The sequence below is a fragment of the Pan paniscus genome, chromosome 3, assembly GCF_029289425.2.
Source record: "Pan paniscus chromosome 3, NHGRI_mPanPan1-v2.0_pri, whole genome shotgun sequence".
NCBI classification, from domain to species: domain Eukaryota; kingdom Metazoa; phylum Chordata; class Mammalia; order Primates; family Hominidae; genus Pan; species Pan paniscus.
In genome coordinates, this window is record NC_073252.2 from 170,476,803 (window position 1) to 170,496,478 (window position 19,676).

The 19,676-nt window shown below is 36.9% G+C and overlaps 1 protein-coding gene and 1 long non-coding RNA gene across 4 annotated transcripts in view; one reads left to right on the top strand and one right to left on the bottom strand.

The window, feature by feature from the left end:
- The window catches only part of LOC130541473 (uncharacterized), a 95,348-nt gene extending 94,472 nt beyond the window's left edge, over positions 1-876 (bottom strand). Inside the window, exon 1 of the long non-coding RNA XR_008955531.2 lies at positions 822-876. This is a non-coding gene — a long non-coding RNA (uncharacterized LOC130541473). The remainder of the gene's footprint in view (positions 1-821) is intronic.
- The window catches only part of GALNTL6 (polypeptide N-acetylgalactosaminyltransferase like 6), a 1,235,992-nt gene that overhangs the window by 910,471 nt on the left and 305,845 nt on the right, over positions 1-19,676 (top strand). The gene's annotated exons all lie outside the window — the stretch shown is intronic.

Genomic DNA, 19,676 nt, shown 5'->3' on the forward strand with positions numbered 1-19,676 from the left:
CAGCGTTCCTTTCGCGGGGGCACTAGCTGCGGGGAGTCTGTTCCTTCAGAGCCCTGATTCAGCGATGGATGAATAAACGTACACTGACACACAGATATTCTGCTCTGCCAGTCCCACTGAGGGTCCCAGTCGCTTACAGGCTTCCTGCTGAGCCCTGTAAACAGTTGCGACTGGGCCCTGATCAGCTAGTGAGGCTCGCCATTTATTCAGTGACTAATTAACAAAAGTTGTTAGTAAACACCACTAGAAGGTAAGGATTAAAGGCCAGGTTCCGAGGCCTAAAGCAAACATCATTTGCAGGTAATAAACTTCTGCCGACCCCCGAGTAGGAGGCAGTAAAGTACCCGCGGTAGGACAAAGGTCAGTCTTAAGCCAATATAAGTAAGCATGTTAGTAAGAGCAACTTCCCACATTCCTTTGTACTTGCACCCTAATCTTTCTGGCTCCTGCAAAGAGAGCTTGGCTGCCTTCAGCCAAGCAATCTGAAGCTATGCAAACTCTCAGGCCTTCCAAGAGAGTTTTTGGCTATTACTATAACTATCTTAATATTTTTCCCACCAGCCTGATTGAACCCCAACATATAATCATAATTATTATAAGATGATTATACTCTGATGAGAACACTTGATCAAAGTACAGTGATGAAGAATAGGAAAGTTCTTGACACATAGGGATGAAAATAATGGAAGCTTATCATGATCCATCCAATTCAACACATATTGATTGAGAGCCTATCATATATCAGATAGTGTTCTAGGAGCTTGAAATACAGAAATGATCAAAAAGAAAGAACTCAGAAGTTGTCAGAACATGTTTCTTACCTGGTGTATGAGGTCCCTATTCTCTCTCTAATAGTCCCTGCTTCTGTGAGCTTAACCACCATTTCAAGTGATCAAATGTCAGGTCATCTTCATTAATGATTATTGTTAGGGATCTCTGTTCGTGAAAATAGATTAACCTTCAGGAATCAAATATAAGTGACTCTCAAAGGCGAAAGACATTCCACTGGCATTCAGATTAAAAACTTCATAAACTGGAAAACTATAAAATGTATAAATGAGGTTAAAAGTATTTAAATAACAATGAATATTTTTCTACCTTAATATTAAAGTTAATAAAATTGATAGTAAAATTCTTTTCTCTCAGTTGTCATTTTGTGTCAACACAATTTATGACGTGACCCAAGCTCCTTGTGTGCCCATAGAAAAACCTGGCCACTCTACTGTTTTAAGAAATAACGCTGTAGTCATCCAGAAGTCTTACCTCTCTAAATTCATCTGCAGAAAGTCATATACTTTACACCACACAACTTTCTCCCATTCTAGTCTCATTTTTTCAAGAGCTGCCAAATCTAAAGGAAGGATAATTACTCACAAACTATAAATGAATTCAGTAAATAATCATAGAAAAATGCTCAGATTCACTAATGAGCAAATAAATTCAAATTAAAACAATGAGGCATGAGATATGTATTTAATCTAATAAATTAGCCAAACAAATCCTGTTTTTATAAAGATAATTCCCAATACTATCAAGAAAGCAGGAAAATTGGTAATCCCATATTGCTGATGTCAGTGTTAATTGGCCTTTAAGGAATAAATCTAACAAAGTGTGTCACATGCTATTAATTTTTTCATATGTTTTGAACAAGTAACTCAATTTGTTGTGTTGTATCCTAATTTTGAACAGAAGCATACGCATGAAGATGTTATTAACACCATTATGTGTATTAATAAGAACAGAAATAATTTAAATGTCAAACAATAAGAAAACTCTTAATTCTAGCACATTATTTAAGCATTAAAAATGTTTTTAAATATTTTTCTTTTTAATATTTAAAATATTTTAATATTAAAAATATTTTTCTTCTTTTTATTTTTTTTTATTGAGGTAAAAAATACCATCTTTGCTATTGTTTTCTTTTTTCTTTTTGAGACAGAGTCTCACTGTATCACCCAGGCTGGAGTGCAGTGGCGGGATCTCAGCTCACTGCAACCTCCGCCTCCTGGGTTCAAGCGATTCTCCTGCCTCAGCCTCCCGACTAGCTGGGACTGTAGGCACCTGCCACCACGCCTGGCTAATTTTTTGTATCTTTAGTAGAGATGGGGTTTCACTGTGTTGGCCAGGATGGTCTTGATTTCCTGACCTTGGCCTCCGAAAGTGCTGGGATTACAGGCGTCAGCCACCAAGCCCGGCCCAGTCTGTACTATTTTTATGTGTACAATTCAGTGGTAATAAATACATTTATATTCTTCTTCCTTTTCTCTTATATTACTCCATCTTACCTTCCTGGCCTCCGATAACCACCAGTCTACTGTCAATCTTCATGAGATCCACTTTTTTTAGTTCTCACATAGGAGTGAGAATATGCAATGTTTGCCTTCTTGTGTTTGGCTTATTTCACTTACCATAATACGCTCCAGTTCCATCCGCATTGCTGAAAAAGACAGGATTTCATGCTTTGTTATGGCTGAATTATATTTCATTGTATATGTACATATACAATGAAATATATATGTACATATACAATGAAATATATATGTACATATACAATGAAATATATATGTATATATATATTACGTTTTCTTTATCCATTTATCTACTGATGGGCACTTAGGTTGATTCCATATTTTGGCTATTGTGAATAGTGATTTGGGTATTGTGAATATCATAATATTTGGGTTTTATGAATAGTGCTGCAATAAACATGGAAGTGCAAATATCTCTTTGATATACTGATTACCTTTCTCTCAGATATATACACCATAGTAGAATTGCTAGACAATATGGAAGTTCTACTTGTAGGTTTTTGAGGAGATTCCATAATGTCCTCCAAGTGGCTATACTAATTTACATTCCCACTTAGCATATGAAGGTTGCCCTTTCTCCACATCCTTGCCAACATCTGTTGTTGCCTGTCTTTTTGATACAAGCCATTTTAACTAGGGTGAGATATCTCACTGTGGTTTTCATTTGCATATCTCTGATGATTGAAGATGATGAGCATTTTTTCATACACCTGTTGGCCATTTGTATGTCTTCTTTAGAGAAATGTCTATTGAGATCCTTTGCCTATTTTTAATTTGATTATTTGGGTTTTTCCATTATTGAGCTGTTCGAGCTCCTTATATATTACATATTCTGGTTATTAATCCCCTTTCAGATGGATAGTTTGCAAATATTTTCTCCTATTCTGCAGGTTGTCTATTCAGTTTTATTGATTGTTTCCTTTGTAGTTCAGAAGCTTTTTAGCTTTATGTAATCCCATTTGTCTATTTTTTCTTGGTCGCCTGTGCTTTTGAGGTCTTACACAAAAAAATCTTTTCTCAAATAAATGTCCTAGAGCATTTTCCTAAAGTTTTCTTCTAGTAGTTTCATAGTTTCTGGTCTTAGATTCAAGTTTTTAATCCATTTTGATTTAATTTTTATGTAGGGTAAGAGATAGGGATCTAGCTTTATTCTTCTACATATAGATAGTTACCCAGTTTTCCCAGCACCACTTATTGAAAAGACTGTTCTTTCCTCATTGTAAGTTTTTGGTGCCTAAGTTGAAGATAAGCTGGCTGTAAGTGCATGGATTTATATCTGGATTCTCTATTCTGTTCCATTGGTCCCTGTGTCTATTTTTATGTGAGTACCATGCTGTTTTTGTTACTATAGCTTTAGAATGAATTTTGAAGTCAGGTAGTATGAGGCCACCAACTTTGTTAATTTTGCACAGGATTGCTTTGGCTATTAAGGGTCTTTAGTGGTTCCATATAAACCTTAGAATTTTTTCTATTTCTGTGCAGAATGTCATTGGTATTTTGATAGGATTGCATTGAATATGTAAATTACTTTGGGTGGTATTGTCATCTTATCAATATTAATTGTTCCAATCCATGAACATAGACTATCTTTCTGTTTTTTTGGTGTCCTCTTCAATTTCTTTTATCAGTATTTTGTAGTTTTCCTTGTATAGGTCTTTTACTTCTTTGGTTAGATTGGTTCCTAAGCATTTTATATTTTTTGTAGCTATTGTCAATGGAATTACTTTCATGATTTCTTTTTCAGATTGTTTGCTGTTGCCATATATAAATGCTACTGATTTTTATATGTTGATTTTGTATCCTGAAGCTACTGAATTCTTTTATCAGTTCTAACAGTTTTTTGATGGAGTCTTTAGATTTTTCTAAATGTAAGAGTGTGTTGTTTGCTAACAAAGCTAATTAGACTTCCTCCTTTCCAATTTGAATATTCTTTATTTCTTTCTCTTTCCCAATTGTTCTGGCCAGGACTTCCAGTATTGTGTTGAATAAAATCAGTGAAAGTGGGAATCCTTGTCTTGTTCCAAGTCTTTAGAGGATAGGTCTTCCATGTTTCTCCATTCAGTGTAGTGTTAGTCATGGGTTTGTCTTAGATGGCCTTTATTATTTTGTGATATGTTCCTACTGTACACATTTTGATAAGGGTTTTTTAATAAAGGGATGCTGAATTTTATTAAATGCTTTTGAGGCATCTGTTGAAATAATCATATGGTTTTGTTCATTCTGTTGATGTGATGTAACACATTTATTAATTTGCATATGTTGAAACATTGTCTTATCCCTAGGATGAATTTCACTTGATCATGGTGAATGATCTTTTTAGTGTGTTGTTGCATTTGGTTTGCTGGTATTTTGCTGGGGATTTTTGCAGTTATGTTCTTCAACGATATTGGCCTGTAGTTTTATTTTCTTGTAGCATCCTTGTCTGGTTTTGGTATTAGGCTAATGCTGGTCTTGTAGAATGACTTTGGAAGTATTCCCTCCTCTTCAAATTTTTGTAAGAGTTTGAATAGGATTGGGCTGGGCGTGGTGGCTCCTGCCTGTAATCCCAGCACTTTGGGAGGCCGAGGCGGGCAGATCACGAGGTCAGGAGATCGAGACCATCCTGGCTAACATGGTGAAATGCTATTTCTACTAAAAATACAAAAATTTAGCCAGGCATGGTGGTATGCACCTGTACTCCCAGCTACTTGGGAGGCTGAGGCAGGAGAATCACTTGAACCCAAGAGGTGGAGGTTGTAGTAAGCTGAGATCACACCACTGCACTCCAACCTGGGCTACAGAGCAAGACTCCATCTCCAAAAAAAAAAAAAAAAGAGTTTGAGAGTTTGAGTAGGATTGATATTAGTTCTTCTTTAAATATATGGTATAATTCAACAGTGAATCCATCAGATTCTGGGCTTTTATTTGATGGGAGACTCTTTATTACAGCTTTGATCTAATTACTCATCTTTGATTTGTTTTGTTAAGATTTCCTATTTCCTGGTGATTCAATCTTGGTAGATTGTATGTGTCCAGGATTTTATCCATTTCTTCTAGTTTTTTCATTGTGTTGGCATGTAGTTGTTCATGATAATCTGTAATGATTCTTTGTATTTCTGAGGTTCTCAGTTTCTGTGTCTCCTTTTATTTGCTGATTTTATTTATTCGAGTCTTCTCTCTTTTATTCTTAGTCTAGCTAAAGGTTTGTTGATTTTCTTTATCTTTTTAAAAAAACAACCTTTGCTTTGTTGATCCTTTACATTTTTTAGTCTTAATTTCATTTATTTCTGCTCTGATCTTTTATTATTTTTTTCCTTCTAGTAATTTAGGATTTTATTTATTTTTGCTTTTCTAATTTCTTGAGATGCCTTGTTAGGTTGTTAATTTGAAGTCTTTCTATTTTTTTGATATAAGAATTTATTGCTATAAACCTTCCTCTTAGTACTGCTTTAGCTGTATTCCATAGAGTTTGGAATTTTGTATTTTTATTTCAATCAAAATTTTTAAAAATTTCCTTCTTAATTTTATTGACCCATTGGTCATTCAAAAACATGTTTTTTTAAATTTCCATTTGTTTGTGAATTTTCCAGGGTTCATCTTGTTTTTTATTTCTAGTTGTATTTCATTTTTTTCAGAGAAAATACTTGATATTATTTCTAGTTTTCAGAATTTGCACAGACTTGTTTTGTGGCTCAGGATATGGTCTATCCTGGAAAATGTTCTATATTCAATGAAAAAAATGCATGTTCCACAGAACCTGGTGAAATGTTCTGTAAATATCAATTAGTCCTATTAGATCTAGTGTGTAGTTTCTCTCCACTGTTTCCTTGTTGATTTTGTGTCTGGATGATCTGTCTGTTACTGAGAATGGGATGTTAACATCCCTGACTATTATTGTATTGCATTCTATCTCTTCCTTTAGGTCTATTCATGATTGCTTCAAGTATTTAGGAGCTCTGTATTGGGTACATAAATATTTATACTTATATCCTCTTATTGAATTGGCTCATTTATCATTTTATAGTGATCTTCCTTGTCTTTTTCACAGTCTGTGTTGTGTAGTCTATTTCATATAATGTCAATATAGTTATTCTTGCTCTTTTTTGCTTTCCAGTTGCACAGAATACCTTTTCCATCCTCTCTAGTTTATGTGTGTCTTTACAGGTAAAGTGGGGTTTTTGAGGGCAGAATATAATTGAGTCATTTCTTTATCCATTCAGCCACTCTATGCCTTTTAGTTGGAGAGTAGAAACCATTCACATTTAGTGTTATTATTGATAAGAACTTACCACTGCTGTTTCATTGCTTGTTTTTTGGTGGTTTTGAGATTCCTCTCTTCTTTTCTTCCTTTCTTACTGTCTTCCTTTTGGCTTAAATGATTGTCTCTAATAGTATGTTTTAATTTATTGCTTTTTATTTGTAGTGAATCAATTATAACTTTTTCTGCTGTGGTTATCATGAGACTTCCAAAGTATATTTTATTGATATAAGAAGTTACTTTAAAGGGATGGTGACTTATCTTAGAACACAAATAAAAGAATAGACACAAACAAAGGCAAAAAAACCCACAAACACAATTCTACACTTTATCTCCATCTGCCTTACATTTTGACTATTAGTTGTTGCAATTTACATATTTTAATTACCTATCTCTTAACAGGTTGCCATGCTATTTTTGTTTTTGATAAATTTTTCTTTGGGATTTTATACTAGAGTTATAGGTGGATTGCACACCACAAATGCATACTCTGAGTTTGAATACTCTGAGTTTGTTCATGTACTTAATTTTGCACCTTAGTGCTTTTGTTTTTCAGTTTGAAGAACTCCCTTTAGCATTTCTTGCAAAACGGGTCTGTTGGTGGTGAATTCTCTCAGCCTTTGTTTGTCTGTGAAAGACTTTTCTCTATCCTCAAATTTGAATGAGAATTCTGCTGAATACATTTCTGGGTGGCAGTTTTTTCTTTGAACACTTTGAAAATATTGTTCTATTCCCCTTGAGCCAGTATGGTTTCTCTTGAGAAGCCTGTTGCCAAACTAATTGTAGCTCCCTTATATATTATTTGATTATTTCTTGCTGCTTTTAGGATCTTCTCTTTGCCCTTGACTTTTGAGGATTTCATTGTCAAATGCCTTGGGGTATTTGATATGGTTTGGCTGTGTCCCTGCCCAAATCTCGTCTTGAATTGTAGCTCCCATAATCCCTATGTATGGTGAGAATGACCTAGTGGGAGGTAATTGAATCATGAGGGTGGGTTGTTCCCATGCTGTTCTCATGATAGTGAATAAGTCTCATAAGGTCTGATGGTTTTATAAAGGGCAGTTCCCCTGTACATGCTCTCTTGCCTGCTGCCATGTAAGATGTGCCTTTGCTCCTCCTTCGCCTTCCGCCATGATTGTGAGGCCTCCCCAGCCATGTGGAACTGTGATTTCAAAAACTTCTTTTTCTTTATAAATTACCCAGTCCCAGGTATGTATTTATTCACAGTATAAAAATGGACTAATACAGTAAATTGGTACCAGGAGTGGGGTACTCCTATAAGGATACCTGAAAATGTGGAAGCGACTTAGGAACTGGGTAACAGGCAGAGGTTGGAACAGTTTGGAGGGCTCAGAAGAAGACAGGAAGATGTGGGAAGTTTGGAACTTCCTAGAGACTTGTTGAACAGCTTTGACCAAAATGTTGATAGTGATATGGACAATAAAGTCCAGACTCATCAGATGCAGTTGAGGAACTTGTTGGGAACTGGAGTAAAGGTCACTCTTGCTATGCAAAGATACTGGTGACATTTTGCCTCTGCCTTCGAGATCTGTGGAACTTTGAACTTCAGAGAGATTAGGGTATCTGGTGGAAGAAATTTCTAAGCAGCATTGTGTTCAAGAGGAGGCAGAGGATAAAAGTTTGAAAATTTTGCAGGCTGCTGATGCAGTAGAAAAGAAAAACCCATTTTCTGGGGAGCAATTCAAGTCAACTGCAGAAATTTGCATAAGTAACAAGGTTCAAAATGCTAATCACCAAGACAATGGAGAAAATATCTCCAGGGTGTGTCAGAGACCTTCACTGCAGCCCCAGGCCCAGTGGCCTAGGAGGGAATGGGTAAACAGACCTGTTCCAAATGGGAGAAATTGGCCAAAACAAAGGGGCTACAGGCCCCATACAAATCTGAAATCCAATAGGGCAGTCATTAAACCTCAAAGCTCCAAAATAATCTCCTTTGACTCCATGTCTCACATCCAGGTCACACTGCCGCAAGAGGTGGGTTTTTACAGTCTTGAGCAGCTCTGCCCCTGTGGCTTTGCAGGGTACAGAGCACCTCCTGGTTGCTTTCATGGGCTGGTGTTGAGTGTCTGCAGCTTTTCCAGGTGCATGGTGCAAGCTGTCAATGGATCACAGGCCCAGAGGTCTAGGAGGTAAAAATGGTTTCCTGGGCCAGGTCCAGGGTCCCTCTACTGTGTGCAGCCAGGACTTGGTGCCCTGCATCCCAGCTGCTCCAGCCATGGCTAAAACGGGCCAAGGTACAGCTCAGGCCATAGCTTCAGAAGGTGCAATCCCCAAGCCTTGGCAGCTTCCGCATGATGTTTGTCCTGCAGGTGCACAGAAGTCAAGTATTAAGGTTTGGGAACCTCTGCCTAGATTTCAAAGGCAGGGGTGTGCTGCAGGGTTGTAGCCCTTATGGAGAGCCTCTGCTATGGCAGTGCAGAAGGGAAATGTGGGGTTGGAGCACCCACACAGAGTCCCCACTGCGGCACTGCCTAGCGGAGCTATGAGAAGAGGGCCACCATCCTCCAGACCCCAGAATAGTAGATCCATTGACAGCTTGCACTATGCACCTGGAAAAGCTGCAGACACTCAACACCAGCCCATGAAAGCAACCAGGAGGTGCTCTGTACCCTGCAAAGCCACAGAGGCAGAGCTGCTCAAGACTGTAAAAACCCACCTCTTGCAGCAGCGTGACCTGGATGTGAGACATGGACTCAAAGGAGATTATTTTGGAACTTCGAGGTTTAATGACTGCCCTATTGGATTTCAGATTTGTATGGGGCCTGTAACCCCTTTGTTTTGACCAATTTCTCCCATTTGGAACAGGTGTGTTTACCCATTGCCTATACCCCCATTGTATCTAGGAAGTAACTAACTTGCTTTTGCTTTTATAGGCCCGTAGGCAGAAGGGACTTGCCTTGTCTCTGATGAGAACTTGGACTGTGGGCTTTTGAGTTAACGCTAAAATGATTTAAGACTTTGGGGGACTGTTGGGAAGGCATGATTGGTTTTGACATGTAAGGACATGAGATTTGGGAGGGGCCCAGGGTGGAATGATATGGTTTGGCTATGTCTGCTTCCAAATCTCATCTTGAATTGTAGCTCCCATAATTTCCATATGTTGTGGGAGGGACCCAGTGGAAGGTAATTGAATCATGGGGGTGGGTTATCGGGGGTACCAGCCCCAGTATTTCAACATAGGTACTTTTCTATTTTTCCTAAGTGTCAGCTGGTCTGAGAAATAAAGAGAAACAGTACAAAAGAGAGAAATTTTACAGCTGGGTCTCCAGGGGTGACATCACATGTCGGCAGGTTCCGTGATGCCCCTTGAGCCGCAAATCCAGCAAGTTTTTATTAGGGTTTTCAAAAGGGGAGGGAGTGTACGCATAGGGTGTGGGTCACAGAGATCACATGCTTCAAAGGCAATAAAATATCACAAGGGCAGAGAGGCAGAGTGAGATCACAAGGCCAGGGCGAAACTAGAATTACTGATGAAGGTCCATGTCCTGCTGGGCACACATTGTCATTGATGAATAGGAAACAGGGTTTGAGAGCAGACAACTGGTCTGACTAGAATTTCACCAGGCTGGAATTTCCCAATCCTAGCAAGCTGGGGGGCGCTGCAGGAGACCAGGGTGTATTTCATCCCTTATCTACAACTGCATAAGACAGACACTCCCAGAGCAGCCATTTTAGAGACCTCCCCCCGAGAATACAATATTTTCCCAGGGCTGTTCCTTGCTGAGAAAAAGAATTCAGTGATATTTCTCCTATTCGCTTTTGCAAGAAGAGAAATATGCCCCTGTTCTGCCCAGCCCCACAGGCAGTCAGGCCTTATGGTTATCTCCCTTGTTCCCTGAAAATGGCTGTTATCCTGTTCTTTTCAAGGTGCCCAAATTTCACATTGTTCAAACACACATACTTTACAAACAATTTGTGCAGATAACGCAATCATCACAGGGTCCTGAGGTGACATACATCCTCAGCTTACGAAGATGATGGGATTAAGAGATTAAAGTAAAGACAGGCATAGGAAATTATAAGAGTATTGATTAGGGAAGTGATAAATGTCCATGAAATCTTCACAATTTATGTTCAGAGATTGCAGTAAAGACAGGTGTAAGAAATTATAAAAATATTAATTTGGGGAACTAATAAATGTCCTTGAAATCTTCACAATTTATGTTCTTCTGCCATAGCTTCAGCTGGTCCCTCCATTCGGGGTCCCTGACTTCCTGCAATAGTGGGTCTTTCCAAGCTGTTCTTCTGATAGTGAATAAGTCTTAAAATATCTGATGGTTTTATAAAGGACAATTCCCCTGCACATGCTCTCCTTCTTACCACTATCTAAGATGTGCCTTTGTTCCTCCTCTTTCCACCATGATTGTGAGGCATCCCCAGCCATGTGGAAATGTGAGTCCATTAAACCTCTTTTTCTTTATAAATTTCACAGTCTTGGGTATGTCTTATTAGCAGTATAAAAAAGGACTAATACTGTATTCTTATTTAGGTTGAATCTGTTCGGTGTTTAAGAACTAACTGTACCTGGATATTTATATCTTTTTCAAGTTTTGAAACACTTTCTGTTATAGTTTCTTTGAATAGGCTTTCTACCCATTGCTCTTGCTCAGCTCCCTCTTGAATGGCAATAATTCTTAGATTTGGTCTTTTGAGATAATTTTCTATGTCTTGCAGGTGGTCTTTATTCCTTTTCATTCTTTTTTTTTTTTTCCTTTTTCTCCTCTGAATTTGTATTTTTAAATAGCAGGTCTTTGAACTCACTGATTCTTTCCTCTGCTTGCTTCATTCCACTGTTAAGAGCCTCTAATGTGTTTTTCATCTCAGCCAATATATTTCGTAGTTGCAAGATTTCTGTTTGTCTTTTTATTATTTCAATTTTTTGCTAAATTTCTCTGATCAATTTCTAAATTGATTTTCTATATTATCTTGGAGATCACTGAGTTTCCTTAAAACTGCTGTTTTGAATTCTTGATCAGAAAACTCACAAATTGCCATCTCATTTGAGTCAGTCACTGACTTTTTGATTTGTCCTTTTGGAGAGATCATGGTTTTCTGTTTGCTCTTGTTTCTTGTGGGTATACATCTATGTCTCTGCACTGGAGAATTAGTTATTTATTCCAGTTGTCTCTGTCTAACTTGTTCCAGTTTTTATTGAATACATTTGCTTAGCAATTCTTTACTGCTAGATTGCTGCCTCCTTTTCAGCTCTAGGTGGCACCTTAAGCCTAGGTTCATCTCAGCTCTAGTAAATTGTCAGACCACTGCCTGTCCCAAATTGGGAAGGCCCCAAAGGGATTATTCTGGCATCATGGGAAGCTTGGCTAGGGGATTATAAAGAGGGGACCTGGGGAACATACCTCCTATAGCTGCTCTTAGTTAGACTCTCCTTTGGCTGAGTTACAGAGCAGAGTTTCTGAGCTGGAGATGGTAGTCCTGCCTACTTCGTTTTTTTCTGCCTGTCCTCAGAGATAGTTTTCCCTTCAGGCAGACATGATGCTACTCATGGGTTAAGGCAAGGACAGTTCTCCTGCTGGTGAACCCAAGAAAATGGGGAAATTTGTTGACAACCTCAATTTTACTTTTTCCAGTGTAGAAACCATGAGTTGAAGGGAGATTTTCCTCACAGGTGGTGCCTGGGCAGAATTAGTTGGAGGGGTGTCATCCTTGTGAATGTCAGTTGTCCATCATTTGCTCAGTTTTTCCACTTCTCCGCATCCCCAGAAACTGGCTCATCCTCATACTTGAGCTCCGGGTTGTTGCTGGTGAAGAACTCAGCGCTGTATATTTGGACTTTTTGTTGTTGCTGTTGTTGTTTGTTGTAATGGGGAATGAAGCCAGCTTGTCTCTACACCACCATTTTGGATAAAAATATATTTTTTAATAATCTACTTCCCCTATACTCTACTCAAAAGGTATGTGAGATAGGGATGTCATGCTAAATGATTTTTAATGCAGAATACATGATTATATACAAAATATATTTTAAAACCTGTGTCAATGAAAAAAGTCAAACTCTGTAAAATATTTAAAGAGATTTATTCTGAGTCAAGTATGAGTGACCATGGCCCATGACACAGCCCTTAGGAGATCCTGAGAACACGTGCCCAAGGTGGTTGGGGCACAGCTTGGTTTTATACATTTTAGGCATACATGAGACAATGAGCCATCTATCAGATACATTTAAGATATACATTGGTTTGGTCCAGAAAGGTGAGACAACTCAAAGCAGGTGGGTCGGGGGAGTGGTGCTTCCAGGCTACAGGCAGATTTAAAAATTTTCTGATTGGAAATTTGTTGAAAGAGTTATCAGTAGAAATAAATGTCTGGGTTATGATAAGAGGTTGTAGAGACCAAAGTTTTACCATGCAGATGAAGCCTCCAGGTAGCAGGCTTCAGAGAGAATAGATTGTAAATGTTTCTTATCAAACTTAAAGTCTGTGTTAATGTTAATGCTGAACGGTATTGTGAGGCATATCCCACCCCCACTTCCATCATGACTTGAAACAGTGTTTCAGGTTAAATTTTAGAATGACCTGGCCGAGGAGGAAGTCCATTTAGATGGTTGGAGGGCCTTAGAATTTTATTTTTTGTTTACACATGTACTGGAATAACATGTAGCCCATATTATATATACCAGTAAGATTGTCTTTGCCATTTTTATTTTGTGGAAAATTCTTATGTAACTTTGTAAGGTATGTTAGAACTCACTGTGAAACCTCAGGTCCTACTTCTTGTCATAAGGACAGGAAGTTCATGCTCATTTGTTCACAGGGTCTTATCAGGGTGTAGGAAGATAGGGAGAAAAGCTGATACTGAGTAGTAATTGTTACCACTTGTTTTGTTTGGTTGATTGGTAGGTTAGTGGGTGGGTTTTATTTTTTAGCCTATTAAATAAAAGCCTTAAAATTAGAAAATTTGGCAAGAGCTTATCTCAATCATTAAACCGAATAATTCCAGAATAATTTTTCCGAAACTAATGTATTTACATCAAGTTTGGAGGAAAACATAAAAACTCTTGAAAATTGTATTGATAGTACCCAGGATGTAAGAACAATCCATTTTAGATCTGCCATCTCAGCAAGCCTCTCTTCAAAATAAAAATCTCTCCATTCTCAGCATTTTATTACATACTAAGAATTTTCTTTAGATTTGGCTGAGAAACAACACAGAGTCATAAGTTATAGAATATAGCTGTAGCTGAAAAAAAGAAATGCTTGTTATAATAAGCCTCTCAGTGGGGGAAAAGTTGGAGACAAAAGGGACAGTTAGAAATAAGTAAAAACCTATGAAAAAGAGCAGAGCTGTTCAAGAAATGATACATTAAAAAAAAAAACTTACAAGGATGGCTACATGTTTTAATTTTCAGAGGCACCGTATCTTACTGATAATAAAAGCCAAAGCCTTTGTAGGGACTTCAAAACCCTCCTGGATCCAGCTCCCATTTATTCTCTGACCTCATCTCGTACCGTGTTTTCTGCTCCCTGGATATTCCTCCATCGTTCTCTCAAGGCCTTTGTACTTGTTCTATTTTATTGGCATACTCTTCTCCCCACGTGATTTATACCTTCACTTCACACTGACCAAGAACCATTCAGAAAAACAGACGCCACACCAGGAATTTCAACAGAAGAAATTTAATATAAGAACTTAATTACACATTAATCTGTGGCATAGAAGTCAGGGTAGTGGTTACCCTTGGAAGAGAGCCAAAGAGGATGCTGGAAATGTTTTATTTCTTGGCTTGGGTTTGCAACATGGCTGCCTTCACTTTGTGAAAAGTCATCGTGTTGTTCACAGTCTATCCTCATTATTCACTGACTCTGGAATAATGAATTTACCTAATTGCTAAGATTTATTGGTAGCCCCCAAATCAGTACTCGCTGAGCTTTGTGGCCATTTGCAGACATACACATTGAGGGGAAAAATTTGAGTCACCAAGATGCATGCTTTCCTAGCTGTGGTCAGACAAAGCAACTCTCTCATATTGTGTCAGCTCTACTTGTTTCAGCTCTCATATTGTAAACAAGAGTCTTTTTTGTGGTCTACTTAATACTACATGGTGTGTGGGATTTTTTTTCTTTTTTGCGTTTTCATGCTTTCTGGTGGTGATTTCACTGTTTAAAATTACCCACAAGAATAGTGCTGAAGTGTTACCTAGTGTGTGTAGGTGTAAGACTGTGATGTGGCTAATGAAGAAAATTCATGTGTTAGCTTCATTCAGGTGTGAGTTACAGTGCTATTGGCAGTAAATGCAATGTTAATGAATCAAGTGTATATTTTAAATGAAGTATCTTTAAACAGAAACACACATGAAATAAGATTATGTGTTGAATGGCCAATTAAAGTGTGACCAGAGGCTTGCAGGAGCCTACCCCTTTAATGAAATGTAAGTGCAAAAATTACAGTTGATTTGCATTATTCGTGATAGTTATATTGTATAAAATCACCGTGAACACTGAATTAGTGAATGTTGAATCATTGACCTTAAAATATTGAAATAACCCAGATAATGGCTACAGGAAGCCAGTGGGTTTTGCTCCTCCTTAGGCTAAAGAAAAATGAAAATAATTTAGGGTCATTTGAACCTAACAGTTTGAAAGGTTCTCATACCTTGGGGGTGATGCCGCCTGGTGCTTTGGGTATCTCTGAAGGGATATTATGAAGCTGCTTAAGAAGCTGGAAGCTGGAACCAATTGCTGTTGGGGCATTGTCATTGCCAGGACAATCTCAACAGAAACACCAAGCAAAGGAGAAGAAAGGATTTCCTCTTCCTTTGTGCCTTCCAGTCTTGCTCTCATATCCTTATTGGCAAAACCTATCTCAAAGCCAACTGGAAATAAATAATACATACACATACATTTCATATATGTACATATACATATGTATACACACATATAATGTACTTTACAGAGTTAAAGTCTAGCATTACATAGAAGAATATATTTACATCCGAGAGATAATAGCTTAATAACTATCCTAGTCCATGCTTTAGGCTTCTCAGCATCCATATACACTCTGCTACATATATTTATTATATAGAAGAATATATATAGATATGAGGTAATATTAATAACTATTCTAGTCCACACTTTAGGCTTCTCAGCATCCATGTACACCCTGCTACATATATTTAAACTTATAGATAACAAGTGAAGACAGTTTCACTCTCCGCCTAAGAATAGAAGACATCAAGTTCCAACATCATAGTCATCTTTGAGAAGTCACTGTATCCAACTCTGAGCAATGACTATTCCTCTAAATCACACAAATCCCATCTGAACACTCTAACCTAAAGAATGAAGTTTAGCTGACAATCCTATATAAAACAATAAAGAAAAATAAGAACGAATAAAAATATTAATTAATTATTAATAAAAATAAGAAAAAACATATACTACACTGCATACATACAACAAAAAAGAAAATATGACTAAAACATCTCTCAGTTCTCTAGTTTGTCACAAAACCATTTGATACATGTAATTTCTTTCTTCTACCACCTCATCACATGTTTCTTTTGCCCAGTGTTCAGCTGGTTAGGATCCTTTAGATAACGGGATAGTTCAAAACTTTATTCTTAAAGGGTAAGAATACCTGGTGAACCTGTTTGTTTGGGGTTTCTCTTGGTAGCTTTACATTTTCATTAAACTTTACTATTAAACATGAAGTACTATGACGCACCACAGATGATCTCTTGTATCCAAAACATAGTACTCCCTACCTGCAATATGTCACAGCAATATAATTTTCCTGAATAGTCCAAACCAATCACCCCAGCCTGTAGAGTACCCCTCTTCTTTGCCTACTAGATCTGTGGCAAGAGAGACCAAAGTGGCTATGTGTAATCTGTTTCTTACTGAACAGAATTATTGTGTCTTCAAGTAAAGATATTTCTTCTTTGGGAACCAAGATCTGAAAACTAGCAGAGCATAAAGTTACAGGGATAGCTAAGGAAAAAGTTGGCAAGCAGGTAATGAGAAGGGCCACTACCATGAAAACACCTTATTTTCAGAACCCATGTATTCTGGCTATGTAAGAGACTACCTATAAAATAGCATGTGTCCAAACCTTTAGCCGTCTTTCAGTCCAGATAAAGCGAACAACAAACTATACTGCTCAAAATCTGCTGACAGGATTTCCCTTCACCACCATTTTTCTAGGACATCATTTTTTTGGAGCCTTAATACTATAGCAGTCCACTTCTAGTTGGTGCTAATGTATTATGCAGAACTATCAGCAGACCTGAGTCTAGGTAAGAACCAGTACGAGCTCGGGGTCACCTCCTTACACAGTTTACTGCTTTTACTTAATGATCGATAGCTGTTATGCATGCCAAACTTGTGATGTGATAGGTCAAATAATCCCAATTAATCATGCTCAGCTCAGGTTACATGGTGATTTGACGTCCCATTGTTCAACACTCAATCTTTAAGAAGCCTCAATAGCAAGCAAAGAAGTACTTCTCCAAAGGAAAATAGTTATATGAAAAGAGCCTATTGCTTTCCTCCATGGGATGTGCTGTAATTCTGTGGAGGCTTGCCAGGAGTTCCACACAGCATTCTTACATGTGTCAGACCTTTAAATATCATGAGATCTACTTGATCAGAAGACCCAAGTAAAAGAGTAGCTTACACCACAGCCTAGAGTTGTTGCAGAGCCTTTTATTTTTACCCCCTCAGGCTCCACTAAAAACTGGCAACTGCATTAGTTCCTCAGAAAATGGGTTAGAATATCATATCCTAATATAGTATATGTTGCCTCAAAAATCCAAAGAGGTTCACCAAGCAGTATGCCTTGTTTTTGGTGGTAGATGTTTAAGATGCTTTTAATTGTTTTTCACTGTAAAGATGATATTGTGACATACTGCAGATCACTGGACACCCTCTAGAAACTTTATAGATACAAAATATAGATATTAAGAAACTGGAAATTCATAAAATTAGAGCTCTTATTATGTTATACATTATGTTATTTTAGTGGTTATTATTACTAGGTGAAATTGTAGCGATTAAAGATAATTATTATCTTTTCAAAACATATATATATATATATATATATATATACACACATAACTTTTATAATTAGAAAAATAAGCCATAAAATTGTAGAGGCAAAAACACAGAATCATCTGACCAGCAGTGTGAAGAATGAATTGGAGGTAAACTTTTGTGGCAGGAGTTACAGAAGCTTGTTAAGGTCAATATACTTGCCTGAGTAAGAAACTATAAGGTGAGACATTACAGTGACTTAAACTAAGGCAGAAGTGGTCACAATGGGAAGAATGGGATTCATATGTAAGAGATAGATTCAGAATTAAAGTTGACAGATTGGAGTCGTGGCAGGAGATTGGAGAGGGGATGAGAGAGTGGAAGGAGGGGTTTTGGACTTGAGCATCTGGTTGAATAACCATACCTTTCACTAAATTATTCAAATATAAGATGAAAAATACAACTTAGGCGAGGGAGCTGTGGATGTCTGAGGGATTTCAATGTTAAGATCATCCACAGTCAATGTGAGCTATGGAGTGTGGCAGAGTTAAAATTTCATGGGTTTTGGACTAAGACATTACTGGTTTTAAATGTTATTACTGCTGCTTACCAATCATGTTACAAAACCTACGGGCCAAATACTTCTCTCAGCTGAAATTTCTCATATTAAAATCAAGATAATAAAATTATAATGATAATAATAACATCTGCCTTATAGTATTGCTTGAGGAATAAGTGCCTAGTAAACCTGCAATTTAATTGTAAAATTATTATAGGCAATTATTATTATTATTGCTTGCTATGTTTTGTTAGGCAGGTTAATCAATTTCTATAAGGCTGAATTTTCTATAAAATGAGGATAATAAAAATCTACCACACAACCTTAAAGTGAGCATTAAGTGAGATACTGCATAGTCTAATGCCTGGTGTATAGTAGTTGTTACAACCATGGTACCAATTTGTTTTTATTATTTGTCATCATCATGCCTATTATAGTGTGTTCAAACATATTAGTAACCAAAGTATGAAAATTAAAATAAACATTGAAATGTTATCAAGTTCACTGAACTTTTTTATTTTTTAATTGGATATAGCCATTTTTATAGTATCTAAGAAGTAAATGGCCTTTTTCTCAATGTTTCTAAGTCTCCATTTTTATTAATTTGTAAAAATTTCTCTATATTAGCTTTTGTCTATAATAGTTAATATTTTGCAGTTCTTAGCTACCTTTTATTTTTGAATTTTCTTTATGATTTTTAATGGACATAATGTGGGTTTATACAATATTCTTTTGTGATTAAAAAATTCAATAAATTAGGTATAAAAGGAATGCTCCTTAATATAACAGAGGCCATATATGGCAAACCCACAGCTAACATCATACTTAATGGTGAAAATGTGAAGGCTTTTCCTCTAAGGTCAAAAACAAGACAAGAATGCCCATTTTCACCACTTCTGTTCAACATAGTACTATAAATTATTACTAGAGCAATTAAGCAAGAGAATGAAATAAAAGCCATCAAAATAGGAAAGGATGAAGTAAAATCGTTTCTATTTGCTGACATGATCTTCTATACAGAAAATCCTAAAGACTCCACCTAACTCGAAAGTGCTGTTAAAACTAATAAATTCAGTAAAGTTGCAGGATACAAAATTAATATTATTTTTATATACTAACAACAATCTGTCAGAGAAAAAATAAGAAAAAAGTCCACTTACAATAGCATCAAGTAGAATAAAATAGTTATGAGCAAATTTAACCAAGTAATTTAACCCCAAAAGGCAGTTAATGAAAGCAAAAGCGAGATAGGATTGCCTCAAACAAAAACCTTCTACAAAGCAAAGGAAACAACAGAGTGAAGAGACAACCCATAGATGGGGAGAAAATGTTTGCAAATCATATATTGGATAAGGGGTTAATATTCAAAATATACAGGAAACTCAAACTACTCAATGACAAGAAAACAAATATCCCCATTAAAAATGGGCAAAGAACTTGAATAGACAGTTCTCAAAAGAAGACATAAAAATGAGATGAATAGATAAAGTGGAAAAATGTTCAAGATAGCTAATTATCAAAAAAAATACAAATTAAAACCATAAGAAGATATCACCTCACAT